Genomic DNA, 16,241 nt, shown 5'->3' on the forward strand with positions numbered 1-16,241 from the left:
TCCATGAATGCTGGGCACCTCCAAATCAGGACAGGAAGGTCATGCGACTCCAGCTCCATCTCCTGTTGCCAGATTTTCTCAATGTCTTCTTTCCAAATGACCAGGAGGAGGCTGAGCAGGCTGGGTACAGAATTGATTTGTGGCTGGGAGGGACCCAGGGCTCCATACCCTGTGATTTTCAAAGTTCAAAAAGCGGGCCCTGGAGGGGATTAGGAGGAGCCTAATATTCTGAGAAGGTGAAGGAAAGGGAATTGAGGGGAAGCAACTAAGCGTCCATTCCATGGGAGAATCTAGGGTGGCCAGGATGCTGAAGCCTTTTCAGGGGAGGGTCCCTGTGGGCCCCTGTGGGCACCAGAGAGCATGGACTCATCCCAAACCTACCCCTCATGACACAGGGTATCATCCCATACCTTGGCACTTTCCTCACTGACCTGGTGATGTTGGAAACTGCAATGGAGGACTACCGGGAAGTGGGTGAGCCTGAGGATTGTGGAAGAGGGACCAGAGTCCAGAGAACTGGGAGCAGAGTGTCCTTGTACTGAGTGAGCTCTGAGCTCTGCGTTCTTAGGAAACCTCTCCTCCGATAGCCTCACAGCCACCCATGTAAACAGGGGTCTCTTGCCCAGCTCAGTGCTGAGAGAAGGGAGTCTGCACCTAGACAGGTGCCCAAGACTGATGAAGCACCAGAGCTTCCTGAAGGCAAAGCTGCATGCACTCTGTGTGAATGGGCCACCAGAGCAACGCCCTCAACTCCGCCCTCCGGAGAGCCTGACTCCACATGGCATATCAGGCTGCCATTCTCACAGGACCAAACCCTAACCCTAGGCTGGGTGTTCAGGTTCTGGATCCCAGAGGCCTGACACCCAGTTCCTCCCTTGGATGGGAGCATCAGACTGATGGCAGGACTGAGGCTCTCAGCCAGGAGGAAACCATTTCATTCGGTGCTATTTAATACCCTCAGTGCGCAAGAAACCAGCAGGCTCCCCTGAGGACATTCCCTCCATCTATGCCCCTCCAGGCCAAAACCCCAGGGTCTGAGGATCCTCCTGAGTCCCGCCCTCAACTCAACCCTTGGGTGAGCCCATATCTGTCTTGCCAGATCCCACATGCCTTGTCCCTAAGACAGAACCTGAACCCTAACCCTAACCCTTACCTTAAACCTAACCCACAGCCCACATTGGGTGCTCAGGCTTCTGGCCTCAGAGGCCTGGTTCCTGAAGTCTCCAGATGGGAGAGCCCTGAGCTGCACCCCACCTTTGCACTTGATCCCAGGAAGAAACCACGCCCTTTAGACATGAGCCGAACCCGCAGAGTGAGAGAAACCTGCATGCATCCCTTGGGCCACATCCTCGTTAGGTGCCCACCAGACCACAAATCAGGAGTCTGACGATCCTGCAGACACAAGCCCTCAACTCAGCCATAGGGAGAGGCCACCAGAGTGCAGGCAGATTGGGCCTGCCATGGCCCGTCAGCCTAACCCTAATCTAGGGTGGTTATTCAGGCTTCTGTCCCCAGTGGCCTGGTCTGGTAGCCCTCCAGTTTGGTGAGTCCTTATTCACAATGCAGGACCCTGGGTGCCACCCAGGAAGCACTTGTGCCATTTGGCCCTGTGAAGGATGCTCAGGACGGGAGAAACAGGCAAGACCCATCATGCCACCCAACACCTTCTGAGGACCCCCTGACCATAATCACACAGCTTGACAGTCTTCCTGAAAAATGCTCTAACTCAGCCCTCCAGGGAGCCTGCCTTCGCACTGGCCCTTCGTGTCTGCATTCTCCCAGGACCAAACCCTAACACTACGGTGCATGTTCAAGTTCTGGACTCCAGAGGCCTGACACCCAATTGCTCCCATGGATGGGAGCATCAGACTGACGACAGGACTCAGCATCTCAGCCAGGAGGAAACCGTTTTAATGGCTGCTAGCTCATAGCCTCAGAGCGGTAGAAAGCAGCATGTTCCCCTGGGGGTGTTCCCGCCATCTTTGCCCCTCCAGGCCAAAAGCGCAGGCTTTGATTACCCTCCTGACTCCCGCCCTCCACTCAGCCCTTGGGTGAGCCCTTTTCTGTGCTGGCAGATCCGACATGCCTTTGTCCTGAAGACATCAACCTAACCCTAAGCCTAACACTAACCCTAACACTGAGCCTAGCCCAGGTTGAATGTTCAGGCTTCCATCCTCCAATGGCTGATCAACCCAGATGGGGGACCCATGAGTTGCACCCCATAATGTCTCGTGATCCCAGGAGGAAACCTTGCCCTTAGGAAATGTGCTGAACCCACAGAGCAGGGGAAACCTGCATGCCTCCCTGAGGGCACCCCCACTTCAGGCATGCCCAAGGACCAGGAACCTGGAGTCTCATGGTCCTGCTGACACGTGCTCTCCACTCAGGCCTTGGGATGGGTCACCACAGCGCCGGCAAATCGGGGCTGCCATGCCCCTACGACATAAATCTAACTCTAGGTTGGGTGTTCAGGCTTCTGTCCCCAGAGGCCTGGAACCCTAGCCCTCCAGACTGGGGACCCTGTATTCACAACACAGGACTCTGGGTGCCACCCACATGGAAACTCTGCCATTTGGCCCTGGGCAGAACCCTCCTCGCGGGAGAAACCTCCATGCCCCCTAAAGCCACCCACGCCTTCCGAGGACCCCACACCACAATCTGGGAGCCTGGCGGTCTGCCAGAGCAACGCCCTCAACTCAGCCCTCCAGAGAGCCTGACTCCGCAATGGCACATCAGGCCTGCCATTTTCACAGGACCAAACCCTAACCCTAGGTTGGGTGTTGAGGTTCTGGATCCCAGAGGCCTGACATCCAGTTCCTCCCTTGGATGGGAGCATCAGACTGATGGCAGGAGGAAATGCCTCAGAGATTGCCTGTGGTGAAGAGTGAAGTTAGGATCCTGCACATCAGCAACAGGTCAGGAACCCGTAAACCCCTTCCTGCCTGAGTCTTCTACAGCTCCCTTATGTCATCCCAGAATGTTGTGCTGCAGGGTGCAGACCTGGAGCCCTACTAAGGATCACAAATCTTCCGTTCTCTGGACCCAAGGACTTGCTCTAGACCCCAGTCTCATTGTTTGTGTCTCAGCAGCCCTCTCCTGTGTCCTGGCCTACAAGTAGCCTAAGGAGGGGTGTGTGTAAGATGCTAGTCCTAACCAGGGGCTATTTCTAAGGAAAAATGGTTGTCTTCTTTACAGGGGAATGAGATCAACCACTCCAAAAAGAATAAGGTGAGAATAAGTGGCACTTCCTGTAGGGAAGAGGAGGCAGCCCCTGTCAGAGACACCCTTGGGAAGAGTATTCCATTGCTTCATCCCTTCCCATCCATCTCACATTTCCTGGGATAAGATGCTAAGAAAGAAGTGCAAGGCCCATCTAGTGAGTCAGTAGGGATCTAGAAATGGCGTCAAGTAGAACATACTGGAGGAGGGGCTAATTCTATTTGCCTCTGAGAACAGTTTGGGACCAGATGAAGTTGCATTCAGCAGGGTGGCCATGTGTGCCAAGACCCAGGAACGGTCGGTCCCCTGTCCCACTGCTCAGCCCTCACCTGGCCCTGTAGCTTCCCCACCCAGGCTCGGTGTGCATCCTGTACCTCTCTCCCGTCCCAGGAATACCGAGTCCTCTCGGATATCATGCTGCTCCAGGCAGCGGCAGAGAATTACTGCCTAGAGCCCCAGCATCCATTCACGGCCTGGTTCTGGGCTGTGGAGTGGCTCAGCGAGGATGAGAGGTGAGGCCCATTCAGGACCTGGGTAAGGGACGGGGTGGACTCATTCTGCTGGCCCCTCCTGGGGTCCTTCTTCAAGGGCTCCCTGGGCAGCCTCAGGCCTCCTTGCTGGTGAGCCAGACTCCAGCTGTGGGAAAACCCGGGGAGGGACTCCTGAATGCAAGCTGCTCAACACACAGTTGTTTCTCTGTCCCTAGCTACATCCTGTCCTACCAGCAGAACACAAGCACCAGAACAACTGTCCACAGCCAAAAATAGGGCTGAAGCCATTGCCAGTACCCGAGCAAGGATTCCCCCTCGGCAGCTGGGGTACTTGTGCTGCATGGGCCACATCTGCACAACGCCACTTCCTCTCAACTAATGACTTATTGTGGGGGCAGCAATATTTAATATATTTAAATGGTTTATATTTTTCTCTTCTTCTAGCCCATGAGTGTGCCTTGGTTCTTTTACTTCCTACAGTACTGTGTAACATGTAGAGACTCTCTTATTGCTTCCTTAATCCAAAAATCTTAAAGAGTCATCAGCTTTTCAAAGTTGCAGGTAGAAGAAGGGCCATCCCTCCTCTCTAGCTACAGGTGGCACCTCCAAATCCCCTTTCCTCAGAAGACAGGTTTATTTCAGTGTCAGGCATCTGAGCCAATAGCAGAGACAGCCCTCAGGACTCCTAGATGGAGAGGTTGCAGGTCCTTCCCCAGGAAGGCAACAAACACTGAACTGGAGAGTCCATGAGCGTGGCTTACACTCTCCAGAACTATGTGGTGCCAAGGAGAGGGGCTGCTTTTCTCCACTCTAAAGCAAGGAGGACTATGTCTTCTTTCCTTTGGGATATGGTGTTTGTGCTTGTGTTTGTGTTGGTTTGGACCCAGTATTTGGAACGGAGAGTTGTCGAGTTCAGTCTCTGGAATTGCATCAGCATTAAGTGGGGAAAAACATGTAAAGAGATCCAGTCCTGCTTGTGGAAGACACAAAACCCGAGGAAGATATTTTGTCAATGGAATAAGGGCAGACAGGACATTCCATCCTCAGTTTCCCTTTAGGCTCTCCAGGTTCATGCTTTATGAAGATTGGAATCCTCCTGGGATCGTTGTCTATGATCTCTGGATTCCGTTTCCCTGCTCTTTATGGATCTGCTGGGGAAAATAAGAAACCGGGAGGTGTACATTTAGGGCCACAGCTGGGCCTGGCTCTATTCACATCTATGCTGACATAGGAGCTAGGATGTCCAGCCTTCCTGCATTTTCTTACACAGTTCTTGATAAGGAAGCAGTACCCTCCAGGCCCCAGCCACTTGGTCAGACCCATGGTAGCCACTGCTCCCTGGCTGGGGACTGATGGAGCCGAGATTGGTACACTTTTGCCAGGATAAATGTTCATCTGTTAACCACAGATTCCCACAGTCTCCTTGCTGGCCAAGGGGACTGTTAGGTCCAGGTGGTGCTGAAGTCTCTGGTTTCCAAGATCCACCACGTGAGACACCCATGTTCCAATCACTTATCTGAAATAGGGAAATCACCTGACCTGGAAGACCAAAACACAGATGTAAACTGAGCAGAGGGGAAGCATCTGTCATGCAAATGGATGCCAAAGGAAACAAGGGTAGGAATACCTCTATCCAGACACACAGACTCTTAAGAAAAAAGGGGGGGGGGGTGGTAGGATAACACAAAGAAGGAAACAGAGGCCCCGCAATAGCACCAATTGAACAGTAACACAGAGGAGTTTCTCTCAACACCCGACTCAGGATCCCAACTCACTGAGCAAGAGTGAAGAACCCCCGCCCCTCCAGACACAATGGACATATCGCTGGAATGGGTCATTTCTCAGGAAAAGGGAAATGTGCTCAAACATGGAAAGATACAAAATAACAAATAACAAACAAAGATACAAAATAACAAATAACAAATAACAAAATAAAAGAAAGCCCTGCCTGGGTCTTAAGTTCCACCTATGAGTGAAGCCATTTGATAATCACAGGGGAAGGGAGGGAAAACTGAATGGGAAGCCACCAGAGAGGGAGAAAAAGGATGAGAGGCTCTTACCTAAGAAACAAGCAGAGGGTTGCTGGAGGACAGGTAGGTGGTGGTATGGGGCAATTTGGGCAGAAGCATAAAGGAGGGCATATGATGGGATGAGCACTGGGGTGATTCGCAACTGATGAATAATTGGGCATTACCTCGGAAGCTAATGAGGTACTGTATGGTAGCTTACTGACTTTTAACAACAACAACAACAAGAAAATAAAATCAAAGGTACTGTGTTTTCTTGATTTTCAATGTGGAAATTACAGGATGATATCTTGTCTTCCCTCAAGCAAGGAAATGACATAGCCTATTCATGAGGAGGCAATTCTCAGGATACTTTGCCTTTTTCAGCCCTAAAGAGTTTTTCAAACATGCTTTCACCGGTTGTAGTCCTCATTCCCTTCTAGTCAATTCGGAGCACTCTTGACAGGGGGGCTAACACTTTTTTTCTTCAAGATGACTCACCACATGCATACTTGCTACAGGAGATACTAAAGGTGTGCCCCCTCCATCCTTTACAAGGGCCTCACTGCAAGTTTTCCAGAAAGGTGGCATGAATACTAGTGGCTGGAAGTTGGCTGCTGGATGACGTCCATCCCTTTGTTCACTTGTGGGATGACTAGGGGCAGAGTCTCCATCTCAGTCGTGGAGGTGTGAGAGCTCTCCAGCTCACCTTCAGACATGGCCCTGCCCTCTCTCCCATAGAAGAACCTGCAGAACTATGGGACCATGAACTGGGAACACACAACAGGGGTACAAAGGTCTTACCTGAATTCAGCTCAGCATGGCAATGACAGACTGGTCCCTCTTGGAGGCTGCTCCAGCGTCCTCGAGGCATTCGAACCTTCTTGGGCGACTGACTCCAGACAGTGGCTCACCTGTCACAGTGGCTCATGATAGAGTGAGGAGACGTTCCTCGGAGACAGGTGTCACCACACCACTATCATCACCCTTTGTCGTGGAAGAAGTCTATGTCCCTCGTCGGATTAAGAAACCCTTCAAACAGGACTGGAGCAGGGTGCAATAAAAGGCTCCCTTTGAAGAGGGCTGAGCTTGGGGACACATCCAGTCCTAGGTCTCACTGATCCCATCACCACACAGGTGGTGTCCCAAATGGGCAGGGTATCATTTCCAGTACACGGCTCCTGCTCGCCCACCGTACCTATTCCTATCCTCGCGCCATCGCATCTGGTCGGCACCCCAGCATCAGGCCTGTGCGTCACCAGTTCATGCTGCTGCCTGCCTCCACCAATGATCCTGTTTCATCTCTGAATTCCAAGCTCCGCGGCATTCATCTTCCTCAGCTTCACAAAACAGGACTGGGCAACGATTTCATGGATACGACCTGCAAGGCACAGGATGGTCAAGAAAAGGAAACTCACACACTCGACATTCAGAATACTTAAAATCCTTGTGACCTGAATGACATTATCAACCAAGGGAAAGCACAGTCTAGAAGTCGGGAGAGCATGTTTGCAAACCATGGATCTGACAGGTTCTCAATATCCACAATATCTAGAGATCCCAGAAACTCAAAAACAACAACAACAAAAGAAAAACAAATCAAATGTGATGTGTGAATGGACAAATGGGGAAGAGACATAACCTCAAAGCTATACGCATGGAAGGAAATTGCAAAGGATAGTTCCCATCACTCATTCTTTGGGAAATCCTAATTAGAACAAGCAATGAGATACATTGCCATTACACATCCATGAGGTTGACTCCCCATAGGAAAAAAAAAAAACAAAACAAAGACTTGGGAGAAAGGAAAAGATCAAGCGATGGCAAAGATATAGAGAAGTAGGAACTTTGCTGATTGTGTGTGGTAGGAATCTGGAAGGGCATGGTTGTGAACTCAGTATGGCAGTTCTTCACAAAAATCAACTTTAGTGGGATGCCTGGGTGGCTCAGTCTGTTGAGTGTCTGCCTTTGGCTCAGGTCACGGTCTCAGGATCCTGGGATGGAGTCCCGCATCGGGCTCCTCGCTGAGCCGGGAGCCTGCTTCTCCCCTGCCTGCTCTGCCTGCCACTTCTCCTGCTTCTGCATGCCGCTATCTCATGCTGACAAATGGATAAATAAAATGTTTTTCAAAAATCAACTTTAAAATTACCATGTGTTTTAGAACTTGCCCTTCTGCGCTAGATACCCACATTAATGAACAGTATGGTCTTGGAGACTTATCTGAGCACACCTTATCATGGCAGCATCGTTCCTAAAAGCTAACCCATGAACGCAATCCAAGGATCTGTCCAGGGAGGAACAGATGTTGTATATACAGATGTTGGGACAGTATACATTCTGTAAAGAGGACGAAAACATTGACATGTGCCCACCCCATGGGCGAACGTTGAGGATAGTATGCTAAGTGAGAGGAGTATGCATGAAGATACCAACTTTGACTCCACTCTTAGGACCTACCTAAAGTAGATTCCAAAGGACAGAAAGTAGAATGGTGTTTGCCAAGGGCTGGAAGGAGGCGCTCATGGGAAGAGTCTGACTCATGCGAAAGAGGTTTAGATGGACAAGATGCAATGAGATGGGAAGGTGGGTTCCAGGGAGCTTGGGCAAAGGCATTAATGCTTTTAGGACATTTAGAATGTACTCTGGGAACTTCATGGACTTCACGACCTAAAAATAAATTACACTGAAAAGCTGCAAAGATGGAGAAATGAACACAGGACCATTTCATCTGGCCCTTTATACCCTTTCCAGGTAGGTCCTCTCTCAGGCATTCCACTTCCGCCATTTTCCTTGAGACAACATGGAGCCAACAAAATGTTGTCTCCTTCTGTGCCTACTTCAAGGTTGAAAAACAGAATTGCCCCACCCGGGACAACTTTATGTGAGAAGGTATTTTTCAGAGTTAATTTCTTGAGACCTGTTAGTCCTTGATCATGTTTTGAAACAGAACCCAAACTGAACATTCTCCTTCATCTGCTTGATTTTTCCTTCACTGATTTTCTTCCACTCAGAACCCACTGTTGATGCAAGGAGCTTGGACGTTCCTATGCCTATCGTAATCTACTGACTTTAGCTTCTGCCGTTTCCAGTTTTGCTTATGTGTCATTCCTTTACCAAGTCAACTTGCCTGAGGCTCCTTATGAATAGTAAACTATTTGGCCCCAGTTGTACTGAAAGAATTGACATTGAGCACTGTGCACATCTCAGCTGCACAACACAATGATTTCATTTTCCTAGGCCCTAAAAGGATGACCAGAATAAGTTGAGTCTACCACCATCCTCTCTTAGAGGTAGAAAGAGAAAGGCAAGAGCAAGGAAACGAAAGGTTCTTCTTTATGTGATGAGCTCTCTTCGAATGGGCTCTCTCAACACCTCTCTAACACGCCATAGAGCAGTATGAACTGTAGTCATACGGTTGTACACGACCTCCCTCTTACATCTTTCTCTTAAAACTGGAAGTTTGTACCTTTCCACGATTCACTCCATCCCTGCCCCACCCTCTGCCCTCTGCTTCTGGTTCCTACCATCTGAAGGCTTTTGCTGAGTTCACTTTTCTCCTTTTCACTTCTTGGTTTCAGATTCCACCTAGAAGGGGAAAATATCTATCTATCATCTATCGAGAATACCGATCTATCCATCTATCTTTCTATGTATCTGCCAATCTATCTATCTAGCTATCTATCTGTCTAAGCTAGTATCTATCTATAGCTCCCTCCCAGATGGTACGTGCCTTCCACAGTCTCACTTAACTCACTTGGCATAATGCTTGAGCAGTCCATTTCTGGCCACCTGAGTGGCTCAGTGGGTTCAGCCTCTGCCTTCAGCTCAGGTCAGGATGTCAGGGTCCTGGGATGCAGACCTACTCTGGAACATGCTCAGCAGGAAAAAGGTTCCCACCCCCTCTCTACCTGTCTCTCTGACCACTTGTGATCTCTCTCTCTCTTTCTCTGAGCAATAAATAAAGGAAAAACCTTTAGAAAAAGAAAAAGTCCATTAGTAGTTTCACACTTAGCAGGATTTCCTCTCCTCATGGCTGATTTCCTCTCTTTATGGCTCCTCTTATATAGGCTAATGCTTCTTTATCCAGTCAGCACTAAAGGGCACGAATGTTTTCGTCGTCTTGGCTGTTGAAAACAATGATTCTTGAACATGGGGGTGGGTGCAGGGAGTTCTTGGACATATTCCTTGGCTGTCTATGGGTATGTTCCCAGATGGGGAACGCTGGGAGCCTACGGTAGATTGTTGGTTGGTTGGTTGGTTGGTTGGTTGGTTTTGTTTTTCCCAGGAACCTCCATACTGTTTTGCATAATGACTTGTCCCAGTGTGCATTCCCAGTGATGGTGTCCAAGGGTTCCCTTTTCTCCATATCCTCACTGGCATTTGTTAGCTCTGATGTTCCCTGGGATAGCTAATCCAACTGATGCGATGGGATATCCCATTATGCACCTGGTGGCATTTTTCTGATGGGTAGTCATGGTGAGGACCTTTTCTTCCTACCAGTTCATGTGTTTATATCTTCTGAGAAAATGCGAGAGCACTGGCCACTGTGTCTGGGGCCCAGTGACAAGACTAGTCTCCATGAGACCTTCAGGGCTGTCCCAGGCACATATAGGGGTGGGTGCAGGAGCACTCTTCTGGCTGAGGTGAGGGTGCTGGAATAGTAAAGAGGACACTGTGGGAGTGAACAGAAAAGGAGGACAGAGAGGTTTCTGTCATCCATGCGCTTGCCCTTAGAGCCTGGAGATTGTGCTCCTTTGCTCCTGTGACTCTGGAAAGCCCATGCTTGTGGGACTCCTTAACCACCCCCCACTCAAGAAAAAGAAACAAACAAAGAAACAAAGGGGGAAAAAAAAACAAACGAGCATCTCTTTGCTGGATGTTCTGCTGGCCTCGGGCTGTCCCAGGACAGCTGGAGACCAGGATGCAAAGCATGCCCCATCCTTGGTACCCAGGCAGAAGTGCTGGAGGAAATGGAGCAGGAAGAGTCAGGTTGAGGCCATTGTGGTTGTTCTCCTGTGCAGAAACAGCTTGAAACTTGGAGTAGCACTTCTCTATGCAATCTAGGTGCTTAAAAGGGGAGGTGGGCTCCAAGACCATGTCAATTATTCATTCACAAACTCTGCACTCCAGCACTCCCTAGACCTGGGACCTTAGTAGACTCATGCACGGCACTGGAGATACCTAGGGCTCCTTCCCTTAGGGAGCCCACAGTCGAGAGACGGACCAACGCACGAAACAGTGCCATGCGAAAGAAAAGAGCAAGCGTTCCATGTGACACACGAAGAATGCTCTGAAAGAAGGCTGCAGAGTCATTGGATGGAAAGGCCTGAAAGGCCTCACTGAGGGTGACAGTGCTGAGGACAGAATGAAAACAAGGGAGCTAGTCCCGCACAAGTCTGGCGGCCCTGTGTCATGAAGAAGGAAGGTACCTCTGCCTTAGAGCCTCACTACCAGAAGCTGGGTTGGCCTGAGGAGATGAAAGAGGCATCCTGGGTGGCTGGAGAGCAACTGGGAGCAGAGCAGAGGGTAGTGAGGAAGGCAGGGAGAGGGCCTCAGGCCTGGGAGACAGGTAGCGATCTCTTGTCCCTCTGGAACGGCATTGCCCCAATACCCTGCATCTTCCAATGCATGGACTGAATGCCCCACAGTTGTTGCAGAAGAAGAATGGAGGCACAATTTCGCATGCTTCCTCAACATCACCATACTTTTGAGCCCGTGGTCGTGACCGAGGCTGGACTAGCAGAGGATGTTCCCCCAAGTTAGCACCCATCATTCGGGGAACCATTCGACTCAGAATCTGAGTTTCTGGGCACATGTTGGCCTTGCCATTGCCTCCGTTCCTGGCACTGTGAGCCTCAATGGATGGCAGCCCCAACCATCTGGGCTTTTCGTTTCAGTGTCAGAGAAGAAAAAGGGAACAAGGGAGAAGTGGAACAGGAGAACAGTAACTAGGAAGTGCAAAACTCTTTGCATGACATCTAGAGAAACACGAGGCATGCTATTTCATCACGTTGAGTACATCCCGTGGCTCAGAAGCCACTCACCTACCACCCAGAATTGCAGAGTGATGCCTCCACCACAGGTCACGATCCCTGGGAGCCACTGCGAAGGCTGCTCCCCTCATAGACCAGAACGAGGGAAAGAGGTCTCATTCTAAATCTATGTGGGAAACAACTGAACCGTTTCACTACCGGGGATGACAAAGTCTGCATCTTCATACATTTCCACCCCATCATGGTGCCCCATTTTAATGACGCCAAGAGGGGAAGGGACGGTTCCAAAACAACACAAAGCTGGGACCCAGGCCTCCTCGGACCGTTCCTCCAGGCCAAGTGCCACCCCTTCCTGCAATTCTTCCGGCCTTCAATGTGTGCCTCTGATTCCCGTGATACCATCGTACACATACCACAAATACGATCTCCATATACCCCAAGATGTCCCAAGGAAGTAGATTCTCCCTGGTCCCCACTATGCAGGTTGGGAATGTGTGCACTAGGAGAGACACCCAATGACTGAGGACACAGAAGTGGGAAAGGAAAGAGAACAAAGGTCTGACTTCAGCTCTGTCTCCTGAAAGGGACGACCCGAGTGCCATTTCCAGAGCATGGTGCCTCTGGCATTTTTGGCTCATTGTGTACAGTCCCAGGGAAGAGAGGTCAAGAGTCAACTGAAGGGGCTGCAGAGAGGTGTGACTGAATGAAGGGCCCCAGGTATTAGAATCCTGAAAGGGTGACCTCACATCCTTCATGAGAGGCCCCAACTGAACTTAGAACTCTGGTAGCCAGGCACCCACTTTCAAAGGGCAACCTGCTCTCCAGCGCACTTGAGTGGAGACCTTCGACAGAACACGATGTTCAGTTGCTCTCTTCCTACTTCCAGGGGTGCTGGGCTCAGGGGAGCCCAGAGCCGGAGACATTACTACAGTTGCAGACAGCGCTTCAGCCCTCTTTTCCAAAGCTTCTGGTCATGGGGCGGGAGACACCAACAGGTAACACAAGGCAGCTCTGGGCAGCCCACTGGAGAGCCGGCAACAACTGTGGTCCCACCTCAGCCCGCCCACACCACTTGCCCCTTACTGTGTGGGTGTGCGTGTCTCTCTCTCTCTCTCTCTCTCTGTGTGAGTGTGTGTGTGTGTGTGTGTGTGTGTGTGTGTGTGTGTTTTAGAAGTGGGGACAGGGGATGAGGGACATGCCCTTCCTGGGCAGAAGCAAGCTGCCTGGTGTTGGAGGTTGGACCCATCTGTCATGTTCATACCCCAGGTGATGGTAGTCATGAGCCTTAGAGTGTCCTCTGGCTACCTCCTTGCTCGATGTCTTTTCAGCCATCCCTCTTAGCCTGAACTGGAGAACACGATGTCTAGTGGGGGTGTCCCCTGGTGGCAATGTCCCGGGAGGCTGCTAATGGCTCTTGGCCCTGTGTCTACGGGGCACTGCATTTTCAGAGCTGCACCCCAGAGATTGTGAATGAGCTGGCTGGGGACTTCAACGACTCCAACTCGCTGGACAAGGGTCAGGTGTCCCAGGCCACCCAGGATCAGTGCTGCTCTGAGGTGAGAATAGGAAGAAGCTTCTCCATACCCAGGGCCCCCACGCAACTATGGGGACAAACCTGGGGCCTTCCCAGAGTGTTTCCACTTGAGTATCCCACAGGCCCCACCCCAAAGTGGGTAGCACGTCTGCCACCAGCTATGGGTAAGGGAGGAAGACACTCTTCACCTACGTGGGACTGGTAGAGAATCGAGTGAATGTTTTCCGTGGTTTGGAGGGCGGTTGTTTTGTTTTCTTTCCTTTGGCCTTGTGTTGCTTTTCACGAAGCCATGAGTATCTTTGCCTTTTCCCACTGGTTTTACGATTTTCCCTCCTCATGCCAGCTAACCTGTGGAGAACCCAGCTGGGTTCTGGAGAACTGGCCCACGCCCTTCTAAATCCTCATACCAGATAGGGTGATTGAACCTACAAAAGGGCCGGTGGCATCAAGCCATTCTACAGGTCTTTCTGGAACGTATCGTCTCTCAGAACACATCGAATGCTAGGAGGTCCACCAGCTCACAGGCTGTTTCCCTCTCGGTCTTCACAGTCCCCCATAAAGGAGGTGGTCTGCCACAGTGACTCGGTCTTGCAAGGCTGCTGGAACTTGACGTGCCTCCATTTGGTTGCCATTCCAGCAAGGAATGGGCACCTTAAGGGTCCTCACAGATGATTTGGGTCACTCCCCCTGCCAGAACTTAGACCCAAAGATTGGGTGGAAGGCCTCTGATGCCTCCTGGCCCAGGTAGCTGGCTCTGTCTTTTCTGAGCTCCACCCAGGACATCTGGCATGAGCCGCTGCAAGGCTTCAGCTACTCCATCTCCCTTGACAAGCAGCAGGGACCACAGGCCGCCAACAACATCCCATGCTGGTCTGGGGTGAGAATGGGCCCAGGTTCACGGCCAGTCTCAGGACCCAGAGATGATCAGGGCCAGGCCAGAACCCAGACTAGACACAACTGGCTGCCCTGGGGCCTGCCAAGGAAGGTGGTTTTCCCCTGAACCTTTCTGCCCCTGACAGCAACAGGCCGAGCCTCAGCAGCATAGGCGAAATGCCATGCAGCCCATGCTTTGGACAGATCTCGGGCCCAACGCTGATGATCTCGAGCAGCCTTGGAGATTCACAGCCTCTCTTTTCTCCTCTCGAAAGTAGGGCTCCTTCCTCATGACTCCAAGGCATACCTACAGCTCTTCATACAGGCTAGGAAGAGACAGACATGCTATTGTTGTCCAGCTAACAGCACATGTCGAAGTCACCAGTCCATTTAAGCCTAGATGGGTCCTTTGGATCTCGGTAGGAGGTTTTCAGCCTAGAACCTTTTTTTCTGGGTGGGCACTCAAGTCCCTCGTCATCTTGCACAAGTTCCCAAAGGGATGGGAGGATGCAGTCTGAGCTCCAGACCCTGCTCTTCCTGGTGTTTCATGGCGTTGAAGCTGACTACATTGCCCCCCGCCCCGCCCCCTTGTCTGCCTGCTGGAAAAGGCATCATCCCTGTCCCTGGACGAGGCCTGCACGATGCTGGCACTCAGAGAAGGCGCAGTGCAGAAATGCGGACATTCCCTGCTGCTATGCTTCCCGGAGAGAAGCCTCTCAAACCTCACCACAATGTGCTCCATCTATCAGATGTTCACGTCAGCCCAGCACGTCCTGGATCAGCAGTTCACTAGGTGAGTGCCCACCCCATAGCCAGCACAAGGGGGAGCCTTCCATCTACTAGTTGTATGTCTTGGGAATGTCACTGCACCTCTCTGACCTTCCCTTTCCTCTCCTGAAAAGTGGGGGTGCTAAGAGGATGAACCTCGTAGGGCGACTGCAGGAAGTCATGGGAGGAAACATGGCACGCGCTTCTCTGGGGCCCGGCTCTGTAGAAAGCTGCTGGACGTGCTGGGCATCTTCCTGCTGAAACTTTCTCTCTCCAGGGAAGATGCGTTCAGGCTCAACCCTCACAGGCTTGTGGTCCTTCTGAGTCTATGGAAAGGGAACGGAAAGCCGGCAGCGTTCCTACTGGCAAAGGACCTCTGAGATGCCATCTAGCTGGTCCTGACTCTGGTCCTTTATTTGCCCAGATCAAGGGGACACTGGGAGCAGGCAGAGCAGCCCAAGGGCCACTCAGGATTCGCAACGTCTTGTTTGGGATGATTTCATTCCATCGTGGATCTTAAGCACCTAGGAAGGCAGGCACTCTCTAGTCACCAAGAGCAGTGAATGGGTAAAGTAGAGACAATGTCTGGGTCTCCATTCTCATCCGAGGGTCAGATAGGTACTCTCCACATGCTAAGCACGCATGTCTAGCGTTCATCACATGGGGCATCTCTGTGACCTAGTCTAGGGATGAATGGATCCACCTCTACTGGGACCATGAGGACGCACTCTACGATCAAGGAAGAACAGGATGGGTCTTTGGGTGCCAGAGGAGGTCCTGCTGGCTCCACAGAGCAGGGTGGGAGATGACAGGGGTTGTTGCTGGCGAGGGATGTTCAGAACCATGGATCTCCCAGAACTCTTGATTTCCACAGGAGAGCTTAGTGGGGCGGCTTCCTCGGAAGAAGCCAAAGAGTCCAAGAGAGGTGTGGACGGGATGCCAAGCTCTCTGGGAAGCAGAGCCCATTGTGGGATGAGTTGGTGCCTACAACAGCCATCCCTTGGATGGTCCGTTCTTGCTCTGTCTGCCCCTATCCACATCCACCTCCGCTGACCACCATGCGTGGGGCCAAGGACAGAAAGTGTGGGGTCCAGACCACGCACCCATCGGCCTCCAACCAAAGCCCAGATACTGGTCTGCATGGAGGATGCATGACTGAGGGGCCAAGTGACAGACCTATGAGAGGTCCCTCACCCCACCTGGTCAGCAGTCAGCAAGGACAGCTCCAGAGGGGTTGCAAGTGGGCCGGGGCCATTCCGTGGGGCCCACACCGAAAGAATGGTGCTGTGGGAGTAGCGTGGGCAAGGAAAGGCGAGGTCTCTGACTCTGCTCCACATATGACTTTCCCCAGCACTCT

Source organism: Lutra lutra, chromosome 9 (genome assembly GCF_902655055.1).
Source record: "Lutra lutra chromosome 9, mLutLut1.2, whole genome shotgun sequence".
In the NCBI taxonomy this organism is placed as follows: domain Eukaryota; kingdom Metazoa; phylum Chordata; class Mammalia; order Carnivora; family Mustelidae; genus Lutra; species Lutra lutra.